Source organism: Piliocolobus tephrosceles, chromosome 12 (assembly GCF_002776525.5).
Source record: "Piliocolobus tephrosceles isolate RC106 chromosome 12, ASM277652v3, whole genome shotgun sequence".
Lineage (NCBI taxonomy): Eukaryota > Metazoa > Chordata > Mammalia > Primates > Cercopithecidae > Piliocolobus > Piliocolobus tephrosceles.
Genome location: NC_045445.1, coordinates 41,203,445 through 41,220,498, shown reverse-complemented (window position 1 = coordinate 41,220,498; position 17,054 = coordinate 41,203,445). Strand labels below are relative to the sequence as shown.

The 17,054-nt window shown below is 41.9% G+C and overlaps 1 protein-coding gene across 1 annotated transcript in view; it reads right to left on the bottom strand.

Annotated features, from left to right (window-relative positions):
- AMOT (angiomotin) overlaps nucleotides 1–16,752 on the bottom strand; it is a 67,171-nt gene extending 50,419 nt beyond the window's left edge. Inside the window, exons 1-3 of the mRNA XM_023203121.1 lie at nucleotides 16,264–16,752; nucleotides 8,127–8,204; nucleotides 822–970 (exon numbers count right to left, since the gene is read on the bottom strand). The gene's annotated coding sequence lies outside the window, so the exon portion shown is untranslated. The remainder of the gene's footprint in view (nucleotides 1–821; nucleotides 971–8,126; nucleotides 8,205–16,263) is intronic.
- Nucleotides 16,753–17,054: the final 302 nt, after the last annotated feature.

Here is a 17,054-nt window from a genome sequence, read left to right as displayed (position 1 = left end):
AATAATGTTCAATAATGAAACTCTCACTCTAAGGATCTTTAGTAATTGGTGGAGAATGAAGATAATGTCACACAAAAAGTCACAATAAAGGTCAATTTAACCCGCATCAGGTTTCTAGATGGCAACTCTGGATCCCTGGCTCCCAGGCTCTTATTTCTATGATATTAAGTGGCCTGCAATCTCTCTGGAAACATGAACCCCCTTTCTTTGGTCATGTAGAGACAGAGTGACCCAGAATGTATATATAGTACATGAAGAAAGTTCATCTTCTCTCTTTCTTCACTTCTTGTTGGTTACTGCTACCTGGCTTCCAACTGTTGTGCTGGGCAGTCTGACAACACGAAGGGACCCTCCAAAGTCCCTTTCATCATATTCTCTTGGGAAGTGTACACCAGTGGGGTAAGCAACCAGTCCCGTTTCCGTTCCTCCCAGTGTGCCTCCAGAACTCCTGTACTTGAACTGTCAAATTGGGATATTCTGATAGGTTGACAAGCATAATATATAAATCTTTTTTGGTGCCCAAAACTAGAGAGATGACTACCAAATTACTTTTCCTTGCTCAAAAAATGGAAACAGGAACATGTATGGTGTTAAAGCAAAAATGACTTACATACCCTCCCTGCAAGGCAGGGAAATGCAGACACTGAGCTGCTCTGGACCCTGAAAAGTATACCACCCCCTCCCACGTCACATCCACCCCACCCTGCATGCACACAGTCACACATACATACACACATGCACGAGTGCGCATGCGCGCGCCACACACACACACACACACACACACACACACACACACACACACACACAGAAATATTCCATACCTATTTCTGCTTTCTTTTAGGCTTAAAGCCTTGATCAGGATAGGGAATTCTTGCTTATGAGCAGCTCCAGAAACCGCAACGGCAGATTCCCTCTCCCCTAACACTCAGGTTCAGGGTAAGCGCCGCCAAGAGTCCAACCACTGGTCACTCTGAAATGTTCAGGAGGGGAAGGGAGGGAGAAATAAAAACGTCGTTTCTATTTTGCCACCAATGGCCAGCAGTTAACCAAACCAGTTCTTCCAAGAGAATGACTTGTCCTCCTATGGTGCTTGGCTTTTAAATGAGTAGCAGAGTCCATCTCCACTAGGGCAGAAAAGAAACCTCAGTATCCAGCAGCTGTGTCCGGAAAGCCAGGCTGGTCTCCAGTGATGGAAATGTTCAGGTCTGAGACTAGAAAGGCTTGCTCTGTTCTGACCTCACAGCCCTAGAAAGCTACCACTTCCATTCCAAGTTGGAATGGTGGATGATGACAAAAGCCAAAACCACTGTCACCTTTAGGGTGCAACCTTTAAACTGCTATTAGTAGCAGGGGAGGTTAGTGAGGCTCATTGTCCCACATCCCAGAAGGGAGTGCAGTCATCATAAGGTAGGTTTTTGGTCAAAAAAAGAACACTCAGTGAGGCTCCCAATTTGAGTGCCTCAAGCTCAGATAGGTGGGGCGGGAGGGGGGCGACTTCTTTTCAGCCATGTCACTAAGTATTTATTGCGTATCGACTATTCCACACATTTGTCAGCCTCATGCTAGACACAGTAAGGGCTACAAAGACACATAAAATATAATCCCTGCCCTCATGGAGCTTACACTCTGATCATCTGATCAACGGTCCATCCATTCTTGGAGTAGGAAAGTAGACTGCCCTTCCCAACATAGACTGCAACCCTTCTCCAAGCAGAAGATGCCTCCACTTGTTTCTTGGCACTTCCATTGCCCCGGTGTCTCAGCAAAAAAAAAAAAAAAAAAAAAAACTCACAGACTTACATTATATAGACTAGATGCAAATGCATAATAGACCTGGATTTGAGATAGTCCTTATGTCTAATTTCTGCTTGGACTCTCTGCAAAGCCTTGTCAGCCTAATCAAAATGATTCTAAGACTCAGGAGTTTAAGTGAGATGCACATGAACCACATTTCTATCTTCTGTCCTGGCCTACCTATGATTCATTCATATCACTTAAAGGAAAGGCTTAATCCACTCCATGAGAGGAGGAAAGCAATGCAAAAGAAGTACACAAACATCTCTGTATTTTGAGAGCATGTTCAAAACATTCAAGTTTTTAAAAAATCCACAAAACCACAAAGTGATTAATTTAACATTATTTCCTTGCAATGTTGCCAAAAATAAAGTGAACAGACATACAGTGAACAAACACGGAAATGTGTCTTTCCATCTTGTTTTGGCACAACATATAATCATGATCAAAAGCAAAATCATTTCAAATCTGCAAGGTAATTATTTTAGGGTGTCTCCCCTAATTTTGAAGCAGAGGAACAACTTCTCATTGGAATCAAAGCTGGACTTTTAACAGAGCTATGGTACATAACCACCGGCTTCTATTGTCCAACTCTGAACAAAACATTCATCCTTTTTTTTTTTTTTTTTTTCAACTGAAACACCAGAAAACCGCCCAAGGCTTTTAAACTTGAGTCCCTGGAGAGAAACTACCATATGATTATTTTCCAGTACGATTTAGATTCTTCAGGCTGATATTACTGATTTTCTCCTGATACTCAGCTCTTCACTGAGAAAACTTTACTCGTGCAAGGTCTTTCTTCTCTCAATTTTGTCCTCTGTATCCTTTTCTTATTTATTTATTTATTTAATCTATTTTTGAGATAGAGTCTTGCTACGTCACCCAGGCTGGAGTACAGTGGCAGGATCTCGGCTCCCTGTAACCTCTGCCTCCCGGGTTCAAGTGATTCTCCTGCCTCAGCCTCCCATGTAGCCAGGATTACAGGTATGTGTCACCATGCCTGGTTGATTTTCATATTTTTAGTAGAGTCGGGGTTTTGCCATGATGGCCAGGCTGGTCTTGAACTCCTGACCTCAGGTGATCTGCCTGCCTCGGTCTCTCAAAGTGTTGGGATTACAGGCATGAGTCATCACACTCGGCCCCTCCATATCCTTTTCAAAACCCAAATCACTTTATGTTAACTGGACACAGATCGTTCCCCTACCCTGACCCACCTCGTGCCATCTCTGTCTCTGTTTAAAACAAAAAAAATCAGCCTAAGGAAAAAGCTTTGCAGAGTCCTCTCCAGTTTACTATTTTCTTCTTGAAGAACTTATGTTCATCTACATGTCAAGAGTCACAAAATGAGGAAAACACCACTCCACGTATTTGAGAAAGGAAAGGAAAAGACTCCTTGTTTCATGCACAAGAACTAAAATAGTATGAACTCTGTAACCTTTAATCTCCCTATAGCTTTAATCATGCCACTGCCAGGGGTCTGACATCATCTTCAATCAGTAAAATAACTTTGTTTCTCCTGGGCACACAGACTGTCTCTGAGAATATTTGATAGGAAAAAAAAAAGAATAATTGTGGTTCTGTCTTTAAAAATGCAATTTGAATCTATATAATCAACTGTTCTATAACAACAACAGGCAAGCAAGGCCAAGCTAAATTCTTACTCCATTTGCAGTCATTGGCCTCTCTCAATACACCTGTGAGGTTGAGCCAAAAAATATTAATGAAGGCCGAGACGTTTCCCAAGACAAGTCCCAGAAAATCCACATTACAAGGTGGTCAGGACAGACCAAATTCCCACCCTTCAAATAAATTTTGCAATACGCCTATAAGATCTTCTTTCTATCTCCTCTTCTATACCCTCCCAAATTCTGCCCCTACCTCTCATTCTACCCAACCAGGATAAAGAATCTAAGTCTAAGAAAGCTGTTTCTCTGCTAAATCTTGGTCAACTTGTTTCATCCAATTTGACTCCCTTATCTGGGCCAGTTCAAAGTTTTCCCTGTACCTATGTGTATGTATTTGTGCAACCACACACACACACACACACACACACGCACACACACACACACACAACCTCTCACAAAAAGCGAGAGGCCCCAGTAAATTCTTACGCTCTCTCAGGTTGGTCCATATTGTAGCCAAAGTACCCTAGAGAATACCTGTCCCAACACTCTTGCAACCTAAGATACCAATTCACTTCATTTGGGATGTGAAAAACAATGTTTCTTTTGCAGGTTATCTCTAAACCTTCAACAGGTAATGGGTAGGCATCATAAACACCGTGGCACAGAGTCTGGGCCTAGAGTCACACTGCCCAAGTTTAAATCCTGGATGTATGGCTTATTAACAGACCTCGTACATGTCTCTTGATCTCCCAAGTCTCAATTTCATCATCTGCAAAATAGGGATAATGGTGCTCATACTTCATAGGGTTGTTACAAAGATTACGGGAATTAATCCATGTAGAGTGCTAAGCATGGAAACTGGCACATAATAAGGCCTCAATAAAAGTAAGCTATCACTATCACTGTTATTTCAAAGTAGCCTTTTTTTTTTTAGAAGTGTACAGCAATTTTATGAAGAAAGTTTTTTTTTTTTTTTTTTTTTAAAAAGAACCTTTATTTGCAACTCAGTCTACTACACAGGGGTCCTTAGATCACTGAAACCCAGAACTGGAAAGGCTCTTGGAAGACCACCCAGTGGTCCCACCCTCTTCTTGTATAGATGAAGATGCCAGGGCCTCAAAGGCTAAGAGAGAGCCAGGACCAAAATGAAACTTTTTATAATGCCTAGGGCAAGAACCCTTCCACTACCACATATTATCTAGCATTATTTGCCTGTACAAAGAAGATGCTTAATAACTACTTATTACATAGAATTGACCCTGGTTTTAAAAGACTATAAACCTGCTTTAATGCTACCACTGATTTTCCAGTTCCATGGGAAGTAAAATGTTAATGGAAGGAAGGAAAATTCAAGGAGGTAAGGGGGAAGTGTTCAGCTAGAAGTACTACTATAGAAAGGCTTTGCAAATTCACTTTTTAGGCTAAGATGTGAGGTGGATTGAACAGCAACATGAACCTCCAGGGATCGATGTCTCCAGGCCCCCTGTTTCAGGTCTGTTCAATATTATACCAGCTTGGCATTTGCTCTTACTTAATTCTAGCATTAGTTCAAGAAAAGGCTTAAGAGAAGAGTCAGCCCCGACTCTTCTTTGTTCCTATCTCTACCTCTACGATATAGTTTGGAGGTATGTCCCTGCCCAAATCTCATGTTGAATTGTGAGGTTTGGTGGGAAGTGATTGGATCATGGGGGCAGATCTTCTTGGTGCTGTTCTGACAGTGAGGGAGTTCTCATGAGATCTGGTTGTTTAAAACTGTGTGGCATCTTCCCCTGTTGCCTCTTGCTCTTGCTTTTGCCATGTGATGTGCCTGCTCCCCCATCGCCTTCTGCCATGATTGCAAGCTTCCTGAGGCCCCCACCCCAAAGCCAAGTAGATGTTCGCACCATGCTTCCCATAAAACCTGCAGAACTGTGAGCCAGTTAAAACTCTTTTCTTTATAAATTACCCTGTCTCAGGTATTTATAGCAATGCAAGGACGACTTAATACACTCTATTGCAAACACCGCAATTATTTTTGCACCACCCTATTAGATTAGGTTGAAAAATTATTTTAAGAACCACAGCAAGGCCTTGGCATTTCCAAATCTTACTGAGGGTCAGTGTGAGAGATCCGTTTCTGGGATGGTAACTCAAGGTCTTGGTCGTTTTTGGTCCCAGTTTGACTTTGCCTTGCTCTGAAGCAATTACCTTGAACATGTTTATAGGCAACAAAGGTGATCAACCCTGAAGTGGATGTGAGCAGTGACATACTGTGTAGCAAAGAGAATCCTGTTGCCATCTCCCTCTATCCCCCAGCACACACATCCATTCCCAAAGAGGAGTAGACTATGTCTTCACATCCCCTTCTTTATTATCTCAGGAAAAGTATAAAGGGTCCCTATTAGATGGAGCCTAAAATGAGAAAAGTTTAAGAATATACCTAGAAGCTGCCTGCTTCACCAATCTCTAACCTCCAATGCCAGACCACCCATTTTTCATGTCTACTTATATTTTATTTTACAAGTAATATAAGCACAGCATGCACATATTTTTAATAAAGAAAAAAATCACTTATAATCCCAGCACCTCAACTTAAGCATTGTTAACATTATATTTCCTTTAGTGTTCCTATGTGTATTTGTGTTTTTACAAAGCAATGAATTATTAATAAGATGTAATTTTGGATCCTGCATTTCACCTCATCATAAATACTTTTTCCATGTTGTGGCATAACTTCATAACATCGTAATGGCTGCATAATGGTGCATTAAACAAGTGTATCAGCATTCACTTACCCATTCTTCAATTATTAAGACATGTAAATTGCTTCCAATTTTATGCTAGTCTAAATAATGTTACAAAAACACTTTGTGATTGAACCTTTTTCAATACTGTAGGTTGTTTCTTCATGATAGAATCCTAGAAGTGAAACTGATGGGTCAAGAAGCATAAATGTTTTTAGACAACCCACTAAAAAATAAAATTAGCAAAACACCAGAGTCCCATGAAATCCCTCCCTCATTTAACGAAAAATTATCCTGCTCTCATTTTTCCACCAGGGCAGAGCAGGGCTCCTGGGAGGGAAAGAAGCCAAGAGAAGCAGTGTAGTATCCCAGTGGCTTGCGAAATGGCAGAGTGGAATGTGGGCTCCCCTGTGAATCCAGCTTGCATGCACTTGCCCCAAATTGCCACCCAGCCAAGAAGCTAATTAGTAAAAGCATCAGGTGGGTGAGAACAGGTTCATGGCCTGTAATAGCTTATATCATCTTTCATTTTGCCCTTGGAAAGATCTGACAGTCAGCTTGAAGACATTCAGTTCTTGTGACCCAACCTGCTTACATTCTGAGAATTGAATTTGTCAGTTTTTAAATCCCAATCTTCAATATATCTTAAGGGACATTTTGCTTTATAGAACTAAGCAGACATGATCAATGAGCCTGTGAGTGTAGCTCTATTTTCAGCCTCAGTTAAGGTGGCACATTTAAGGTCAGCCCTGTTTAGTATTATATGACTAAGTGACACCTGTCTTAAATGGTCAATGTATTATAGACAGAGGTTTATTTTGCAGACCTGACAATAAAAGTCATCCAGTCCTAAAGCAGGGGAGGCAATAGGTCAGAGATGCCCCTGGTTTAGCAAGAGTAGACACAACAGGCATTCTTTCCATGACTTCTTAGCCAGAACTCTCAAAATAAGGCAATTCTGCTTTCTACCTTCTCTTTGAAGATTTTTCCCTAATCCCTCCCCATCTATTCCTGACCTCAACTTCACTCAATATGGAAAATTAATTCTCTGTGATGACACTTATCACAGCAAATTTTCCATAAACTTTTATTGAGCACTTACTGTAGCCAGACATTGTGCTAGGTAAGCCCTAGGGTGGCAATAAATAAATAAATAAATAAATAAATAAATAAATAAATAAATAAATAAAAACAGAGCCCAGTCCTTGAGGAGCTCCCAGTCAGGCAGAGGAGGCCCAACTCAACAGGAAAACAGAGGTATGAGCCGATAGCTCCGGCAACACATAGTGCTCTGTAAAAAACTCTGGGCTACCTGAAAAAGCTCCCAAGAAGAGGAAAACACCAAAAACCTATGAGCTGAGTAGAAGCTATGGAATGTGATAACCAACTTGACATCAAAGATAGGTTGAGATATATCTTTGGGAGTCATTAGCATATGGATGACAGCTAAGGTCATAAGAGAGGACTAGACCATATTGACTAGGAACAGAACAGAACCCAGGATGAAACTAAACATGGACTTCTGGAAAAAAAAAAAATGGTCATTTAAGGGTTAGGTACTTTGCAAATGTGGGAGGGAAAGAAATTCCTTTATTTGTCCCCATGGCCTTTCCTCCCATATATCTCCAATCTAGACCTTGGAATACTCAGCTCCAGGGACAGAAATCCCCAGCTGTAGTGCGGAGACAAAAAAAGTTAACTCTCACCTTTTAAGCTTCTGAGTGCCCCGGTAGCAATCACCATTACGGGTTGAGCCAGAAACGGAAATGGAAGTTGCTAGACTGTAAGATCTTAGAGGGCATGGGCTGGGTGTGTGATTTTTCATTGTATCCATCCCAATACCTAAAACATTAACTGGTACATAAAATGTGCTTAATAGTTGCATTCTGAGTAAATAACTTTCCCAAAACTTTGCTAGAGGCCACAGCAGGAGAAGAAAACAAAGAAAGACATGGAATAACAATAATAATAATGTTATTGTTACCTTTAGTTTCTCAGCCTTCCTTCTAAGGAAACAAAAGCTCTTTCACTTCTGCTATTTTATTTGTCCTTCTCAGCAGCTCTGTGGGGAAATAAAGGCAGATGTGATTAATTCCATTTTAGAACTGGAGAGGGAAGCTCAAGTCCAGAACAGATAGCTAATCATAACTAACTGCAACAGAATTTCACTGCTGCCCATTGGTAGGGCCAACATTGGAACCCAGGTCTTGTGACTTCCTTGGTTCTAAGACATAACCCTCCACAGAACTGCCTCTCCAGTTTTTAAGAGGACAGTTCACAAGAGAAATTCATTAGGAAAGCAAACTCCTGCAGCACTCCAACAGTATCTTGAGCAAGTGAGTGAGCTGCATCTAAAAGAAAGTAATCTGTTCCCCCACATCAACACTGGGATGACTAAACCCAATTCCCAGTGGGGCTGTACTAACATAATTGAGAGCTCCCTGTTTTGCTGTGCCCCTTTTCAAGGGAGCCCCATCTGCCTTCAGTCTGGTTTTTGTGTCTGAGTGGGGCTCAGGTGCTGACTGCAGGTGTGGCATCCAGCAGGTGCATGGACAGGAGCCAGCATTTCATATCTTCATACCGAAGGGTCTGAGTCACTCTCTGAAGGCAGAAGGCAGCCCCTCCTCCTCCTGCTGTTGCCTTGCAAGCACAGGGAACCTGCCTTGCCTGTGGTGCCATTGCAGAACTGAATCTAAACCCTGCCTTCCCAAGAAGGACTAGAGTGAGATTAAACCACAAATCATATAACCCAGCTAACTTTCTCACTTGCACAAACTACTGCAGGCATACACCTACGCCGTAGGCACAGCGTCAGAGAACCTAGGTACAGAATGACCATCACCTAAAGTGATAAGGGGAAAGGAGGGCCACAACAGGCCCATATTTTGTATTTAGCTACACAGCACGGACTCTACTGCAAACGACCCTAAAATTTCAGAAGCAAATACTCACCCCGCTAAAAAAAAAAAAAAAAAGGTGGAGTACAGTAAAAATAACCTGCTAGAAATCTTGCACTCCTGTTCTCACCATAACCTCTCTTCTTCAGGCTTCCAGGGGAGAATCACTTAGCCTGGTCACAGAAAGCACCAGGTCAGAAAATTCATCATATTTCCCTAACAAAAGCCCAACTGGCAGCCTGAGGCAGATAGAATGTTCCTGGGAGTAAAGGGGGTCATCAAAATTTTCCTAGCTTCAAAAATTGTTTGCTTAAAAAAAAAAAAAAATCTGCCTCCCCCACTCTCTCTCAGGCACACACACATAGACCAAAGAGAAACTAATTGTACAAGAAAAAAAAATGAAATCTTACCTTAATAAAATGGTTTATTGTCATTTGTTCTATTTCTCTAATTCATACGAGAAATTTAAATAAGCTTTGGTTTACAGTCCATGATCCAGAAAGCAAAACTGGCTACCACACTAAAATGTGATCATTGTATATAAACATAGTAAAACAAAAATCTGAACTGAAAATCTAAATGTAATAAAGAGGAAATTAGGTTTCTTCAAAACAGGCAATCTAAATAATTTTCCCCATCTGTGATTTTTAATCTTAGTTTGCTATCACATGGAACAAATGTCACTAATTCAATGCAAATACATGCTCCTTGAAAACAACCAAAATGAGTAAGGGATGTGCTAATTAGCTTCTAATGGGGAAGGTTTTAATTGAGCTATTCTTTAACAATCTTCATCAAAGTTTCCAGGGCAACTTCATAAAAGGATGTCAAACCTGGCCCATATTTTTATTCCCTTAAAAATAATTTTCAAAACACAGAAACACAGAAAGCTGATTTCTCTTCAATGCTGTTAACACTCAGGCCACTACATTTTCTGATGTCAGCAATCCCCTTCCCACAAATATTCCAAGTATGCACCACCGTCATTCTCCTTTCAATTATGTGGTTTCTCTGCTCCTTTACTGATTGAGTCCAGGCCTCTCGGATAATGAGAAGCATGTGCAGGGAAAATATGCTCTTAAAAAACACATACATCAGTTTTATCTGCATTATAAAGGGGAGAGCAGATCATTTGTCCACATCAAAAAGACTGAAATGTGAAGTTTGCTATGGGGTATATATAAGGGGAAAAAAAGATCTGTATCAATGCCTAAGGTTGGTAGAGGGGTGGCACAGTTATTGTGATCTGATGTGACACCAATAAGAATAAGGGAGACTCTCCACCAAATCCACCCTTTCTAGCTTGGCCACATTTGTATTTCATGTTATCTTAATGTTTCTTTTGGGGGTATTTAAGTTCTGACATACACATGGAAATGAGCCACGAATTGTACAGCAAGCATAAATATTCCATCATTAATAAAAACCAGCTGTGTATAAAACGCTACAATGGCTGGGTTTCAGTTACTGGCTATCATCAGTATGTGTCACAAGCAAATATTACTGAAAACTTTATCCCTTAAAACGCACATGCACACACACACAGACGTGTGCTTTATTCTTTTTCACCTTTTGGAGGAGCTTTGAAGAACTCACTGATCTCTATAGTCCTTTTCAACTAACGTTTCTTTTTGAAGCTATTTTTCACCACCCTGTAAGATGCTAGAGTTCTCTTATTTGTACCTCAACTTACCACACAGTACAAAACTGTTTAATTTTTTTTTTTTTCAAAAAGCCGAGAGGGCCAATAATACAAATGTTGGGTTAATGGTAATTACAGTTTGTAAGGCAATGGGGCACCAAAGGGCACTGTATGTTATGAGAGAGCAAAGCTCATTAAAAAGGAACACCTGCTCAAGACCCTATAATAAGCCTGCTTTGCCATCATGCAAACACCTTTCATCCAATGACCACAAAGTATGTGCCCAATATGAAAAGCATGCCGAAACACCTCTGTGAGGTATTAATATCCTTGCTTCCCAGAAGGGTAACTGAAGCTTAGAGCGGCTAATTCATTTACCCTTGGTCACACGGTAAGCCAGAGAGGGGCCGGGCAGAGAAAACCAGATCCCGGCTTCAAGTCACACAGGCTAATGACATTTCATAGAGTTAGGGCAAGAGTGAAAGTGCCTTTACAAATGTGAAGGCAAGCCCACAGACTTAAAAGAGTAGATTTTCAACAGCTGCCTTAGGAAACATTGGCAAATACATCCATTTGCATTTTCTCCAGGATCATATATTACCAAAAAAAAAAAAAAGTTCCCGTTCCTCATTTGGTACTTTCTAAATACTAAAAACCCGTACGGCACTTTCTACTCCAGTTAGAGAAATTTAATCGAATTTATGATGAGCCACTGGTTTCCAGGAATGAATCCATCAAATTTTTTTTTTTTTGCTCTTGTTGCCCAGGCTGGAGTGCAACGGCGTGATCTCGGCTTACTGCAACCTCCGCCTCCCGGGTTCAAGCAATTTGTCCCTCAGTTTCCCGAGTAGCTGGGATTACAGGCATGCGCCACCACACCCAGGTAATTCTGTATTTTTAGCAGAGACGGGGGTTTCACCATGTTGGACAGGCTGGTCTCAAACTCCTGACCTTAGGTGATCTGCCCGCCACTGCCTCCCAAAGTGCTGGGATTACAGGCGTGAGCCACCATGCCCGGTGAATCCATCAAATCTTAGAGATCACATGTATACCATAACCTTTGTTATCAAAGGAAAATTAAAGAACTATGAAACTGAACTTTCACTACGCGTGGGCCATTCTGCTGCTGCACGTATTGTCTTTTATTTAACTGTCTAAAATCCTTAGTTTCTTTGCTATCTTTTAGTCTAATTTAAACATATTATTTTCCATGCTATAAAACAAGTATATCTGTGCTGTCCTGCTTCTCCTTTCTCATTCTGAAGATTTCATAGTCCACCCAAATTTGTACTCACTTGATGGCATATCACTATACAGTGATTTAAAATCATTGCCAATAATTTAGACAAGGTAAACAGTGGACTCTAGTTTTTTGTTGCAGTTGTTGCTGTTGTTAACAAGAATGGGGGGAGAGATAACAGGAGGTCAAAGGAATTAAATTAACAGCCTTGCTAGTTACATGAACAATCCCTGAATCACAGAGAGTGTTTAGGGATTACTTATTATATCCATTAGCTTCTCCTGGCATTTGAGAACCAAAATATATGGGAGTCTTCATGTGTCCTCCATCAGATTCTGACTTCTTTCCTCCATATGGGTTTACAAAGCTAAGTCTTACGTGGGCTCTTATTGAAAAGCAACATTGTATATATCTGTGGCTCCAATTATCTAAAATTCATGTTAGTACAGGAACCAGGACTTGAAAGGAACTAGAGAAAATGAAAGCAGGTGATCTGTTAGGATGATGGAATTCTTGAAGTTTTGGATAGAGTCTTAGCTTCTTAATTTTGGGTTGTTAAAATACAAAACATGATGCATCTATATTCATATATCCTTACAGGATCTTTTTTTTTTTTAACATGATGACTAGATGATTGAATTTCTAACAACGGTTGCACTTCATTCTAGTAGCATTCATTCACATTCATACTCGATATTGAGGCCTAGAAAGAAAACCATAAACTTATGAGAACTGGCTCTCAAAATCACCCTGTCCAAACCCACAATTTACAGTGGAAAAAAAAAAAAAAAACTTAACAGAGGTAGTAAACCGAGTTACGGTTGGGCCTAGAGCCCAGGTCCTTCTCACCAGTAGGCTCACTAGGAAATCTTATTGCAGATTCTTAGGTTAAAAGTGGCATCAGTAGCCATTATTTACTAGAAATAACTTTCTAGATCCCTGGGTTAGTCAAATACAGTAACCGGAAATAAAATATTTTACCTATATGGGGTGGATAGTCTCATCCTTAGAATTGTTCAAAATCTATAAAGTCTGATTTATTTTCAAAAAGTAATACTAGCTTTCTTCTGCAAGCAGTTGTAGGCCGGAGCTAACGTGGCCAGCATTATTACAAGCCAGAATGATTTAGACAATTAACTAACTCCATTCCATATAACAAAAAGATTTCAAAGGCCAAATAATGGCCTCACTTAATTTAAGTGATAATCATTAAAAATTCTTATGTATTCCTTTATGCAATAAATATGCTTCGGAGAAGGTCCAGTAAGAGTGAATTTTAATATATCAAGTCATAGTTTAAAGGCACTAACTAGGAAAGCTAGTACTTACAAAGAAACCTGTTGTGGATTCTTTTATAAAGCAAATGACCTCCTATTTTCTTTCTTTCTTTTTCTTTTTTTCTTTTTTGTTCAGATTGTGTGTGTTGTGTGTGGAAGGGGCGACTTCCCTCCTTTCTCTGGGTTAAAAGGGGTCAGAAGCCCACCATGGAGAAGAGTAATGCAGTATGGCCAGCCTGTTTAATACCCCCTTAGTTCCTGGGACAAAATTCTAACCTTTGACTTGGGGGTGGAACCCTAGATTTTGGACCAAAGTCCACAAAAGGCGGCAAGGAGGGAAAAGTAAGTAAGACTAAAGACAACACATCATAGTAAAACACCAACAAAAATTCCTGGGGACAGGAAATCAATGGATCACAATTCTAAACAAATTGGTTTAGTCCCCAGCTAATTAACTTGTCAAGCAGATCACTAAACCTACTGAATCCATGGGAGAAAGAGATGATGTAATAGGAGATTTGGAAACATTTACCCATTTACCATCCTAAAAGGCTCCACTACGACCACACACACCTCTCCCCACCCCTTTCAGTGTGTTTAAGCTGGGCTTAATGGGTGCAAAGGACAATTTCTACCAGACAGTCCCCAAGAATAGACTGTTCTCATGCATTCCAAATGCTCAGTCTCCATGGAGGAGGCTACCTGGTCGCAAGCATTTCCCAAGAGGGAATATATCCTCTATTTCTCCTCATTGGTAACAACTCCTCCACTCCACCCCCACGCCCCAAACAAAACAAAACAACTTCTAACCATCCTGAGAACTTCAGGCAACTTTTCTGGGGTAAAGGAAAAGAAGCGTTAAGAGGGGAACAGGAAAGTGTGAGAAACCCCTCTTGTCTCCAAATGGAAAAAAAGGCCTTAAAAAGCTGGATCAAAGGAAGAAAGGGGGATGGGGAAGAAGGGCCGCTTAATTACAAAGACACCCTTTTAAAGAAGGCGCAGGCCCTGGGAGAGGGCTCTTGGGAGAGGCACAGAAGCAGATGTACCCACTTAGAATTCTGGCACTCAATGGGACCTCAAGGTCATAGTATCCATCCCCCTGCCTTCTGATTAGGCTATTCTTAAAGCATTCTAGAGTCTGATGCGGTCTTTACAAAACCTCAGAAAGAAAAAGCAACTCTACAAATGTCCTACTTGGGAATTAGTCTAATAAATCCAAATTCATAAACCAGAAATGAGATTTTAATTTCCAAATCCAAAACTGCATCAACTACGAATTATTAAAATTCCCTTTCTAAAATCTTTTAAATAGGTAAACAGATCTGCAAATTTCATGTAAAAGTGACTCCACATCCAATTGTGGTCAGAGGCTTACTTCACATCTAGACCATGAAGGTAGAAAAAGCACTTTCAATTTTACAAGTCACAAACTTTTCCAAGGAAAGAAGTAATTTAAAATGAAGTATGATGTAGTGCCAGAAAGTGTCTGTCAATGACGCCGGATAAACCCATACAGAATAGTTGGAACCTGAGTTATCATCTGTAAATAGAGGCAACTACTCTACAACCACCTGGCTGTTAAAATGTCCCAGGCTAGTTATAAAATGTAGTTTAGTCAGGCCAGCTTTTCCCTCCCAGCTGATCTGAAACAGGATAGCCTTTAAAATTGTCACCCTGTAACGTTCCTTCTTTACCTTCCTACTTTCCTTTCGCTCATTAAAATCAACCAAAGTTATTTTTAAATGGACGTAAATAATGTGTTTCCAAATAAGCAATAGGTTAAGGACATCTCAGTAATAAGTCTTTGAACACCATCACTTACAACCTTGACGCACTTGTCCGACTGAAGATAGGTGGGAGATGGATGAAAATGTATACCACATTCAAAATGGCATTTCAAACTATTCTTAGCTACTAAATGAGGGTGCTGAAAGGTCTAACTGAGAAGGCTTCACAAAGGCTGGCCTGAGAAAGAACTTTTCACAAAGCCTAGCTCAAGGAGACTTAAACACCCTTAGCCCTTCATCATTGAAGATTATGGTGACTAATTATCTTCCTCTCTGAATGGGAGAAGAGGGTTATATTCATAAAAGTTTTAAACTGCCTCCCAACTTCCACTCTTCATGGCAGGGAGAGAGGACAACTGAACTAAACATCCCAGGTTGTTGAAAAATTCGTTCTAAAACATACACTAGAGATTGAAAATGCTGTTTCTCACCAACTTTCTCTTTCCTTGCTCATTTAATTCTATTTAGTCCCTTTACGCAAATTATTATATTATTATTAGTGGCAATTTACCAGGAACTGCTCACAGTCTATTGAAGACTGTTATTTTCCCTCCCACTTTTCTTTCTCTTCATTTTCACATACCCACGAAGCCCATCTTACTGTTGAAGCACCAACGTGCCGTGGCCCAGGCTTGGACCCTCAAGACACCTGCCTGATCCCCCAAAACTATTTACTAACATCTTTGGATCTTCTAAGCAGATAGGGGCAACTCCCTCCTCACCATTACTATCACCACCACAGGCACCACAAACGCCACCACACATCTCAAAGAGTAGCCTTGTGTTTTAGATTACACAGACTTTAAAACTTCAAGAATTCACGGACCTACCCCTCCTGCTCCCGCCTCAGGGAGTGTGAGTCCCCACCCCAAGCCTAAGCACTTAGGAGAAACCTATCTAGTTATCTGAGATAAGCACTGACATGCATGCTGGGCTAAATGTAGATTTCAGCTTCCCTCGGGTCTTTAGCTCCTCCATGTGATTAATTACCTAGAGACCCACAAGAACCCCAGGAGGTAAGGAAGTAAAAGTACCATCTAGTAGTGGTACCCACTAGCATCTCCTCACCTAAGTAGGACGGGAAAGCAGCGCACACTCTAACCGATTTAACTTGCTGCACATCCAAAAAAACTAATGGCGAGCTGCAAAGAAAGTAGAACACACGGACATTCCCACACGCGCCTAGATCGATTCACTCACGCCGAGGGCACGACCAAGTTCATGCCACCATGGATTCCTGCCCCAGTTCCCCGCGAAAAGTAACCACGCGTCTCCTACCCCTGAAGGCAACGAAGACAAGGTGACGACTCTCTGCTCGCTCAAGTGGCTTCGGTCCCGGGCCAGAGGCCAGGGATGGGCAGGGGGGAAGCCCCAACTCCTGGCTGCTCCCCTCCTCGCTGCTCCGTCTGGGCTCTCCTTGGTGGCAGTGGACAGGCAGGATACCGGGCCAGAGGGTGGAGCAGCGGATGGTCGGAGGCGAGACTGACTGGAGGTGGTGGTAGTTGGGGGGGAGGCGGAGAGAACTAAGAGAAGAGGAGACGAAAGAGAGAGGAGACGGAGGAGTAATTGAGGGGGTCTACCAGTTTAGGCAGCCAGAAAGCTCCTCGGAAGGAAGGGGCGTGACTGCCAAGGCAGCTCCTGGGCAAAGGATGGGAGGTAGGGGAGGGGGACGAACGGGTGGCTTTTCTTCTTGCGGTGAGCGGCTAGGACCGCCCCGGAGCAGGGCGGGGGGGTGGACTAGGGAGGAAGGCGGAGTAGAGGGCGGGGAAAGAAGGGCGGGAGCCTGCCTGGACCCTGGAAGTGGGGAGGTGGGGGAGCGCGGAAGAGAGGCGGGGCCGGGGGGCGGGGAAGTTTCAAACAATTGAACCGCGGGGTCCGGGAGCTCGGGCGAAAGCAGGGGATCCTCGCTCTCGCCTTCCCACTAGAGGGGCACGACTCGGTTGCCGTAGCCGCGAGAGTCTGCGCCGTGACTGGCTCTGAAGAAGGAAAGGGTTTTGCAAAAGACTACAATAATAATCTGCGGCAACTGCGCGGCATAGCCGCGTGGGAGAGGCAGTGCAGCTCCCCGC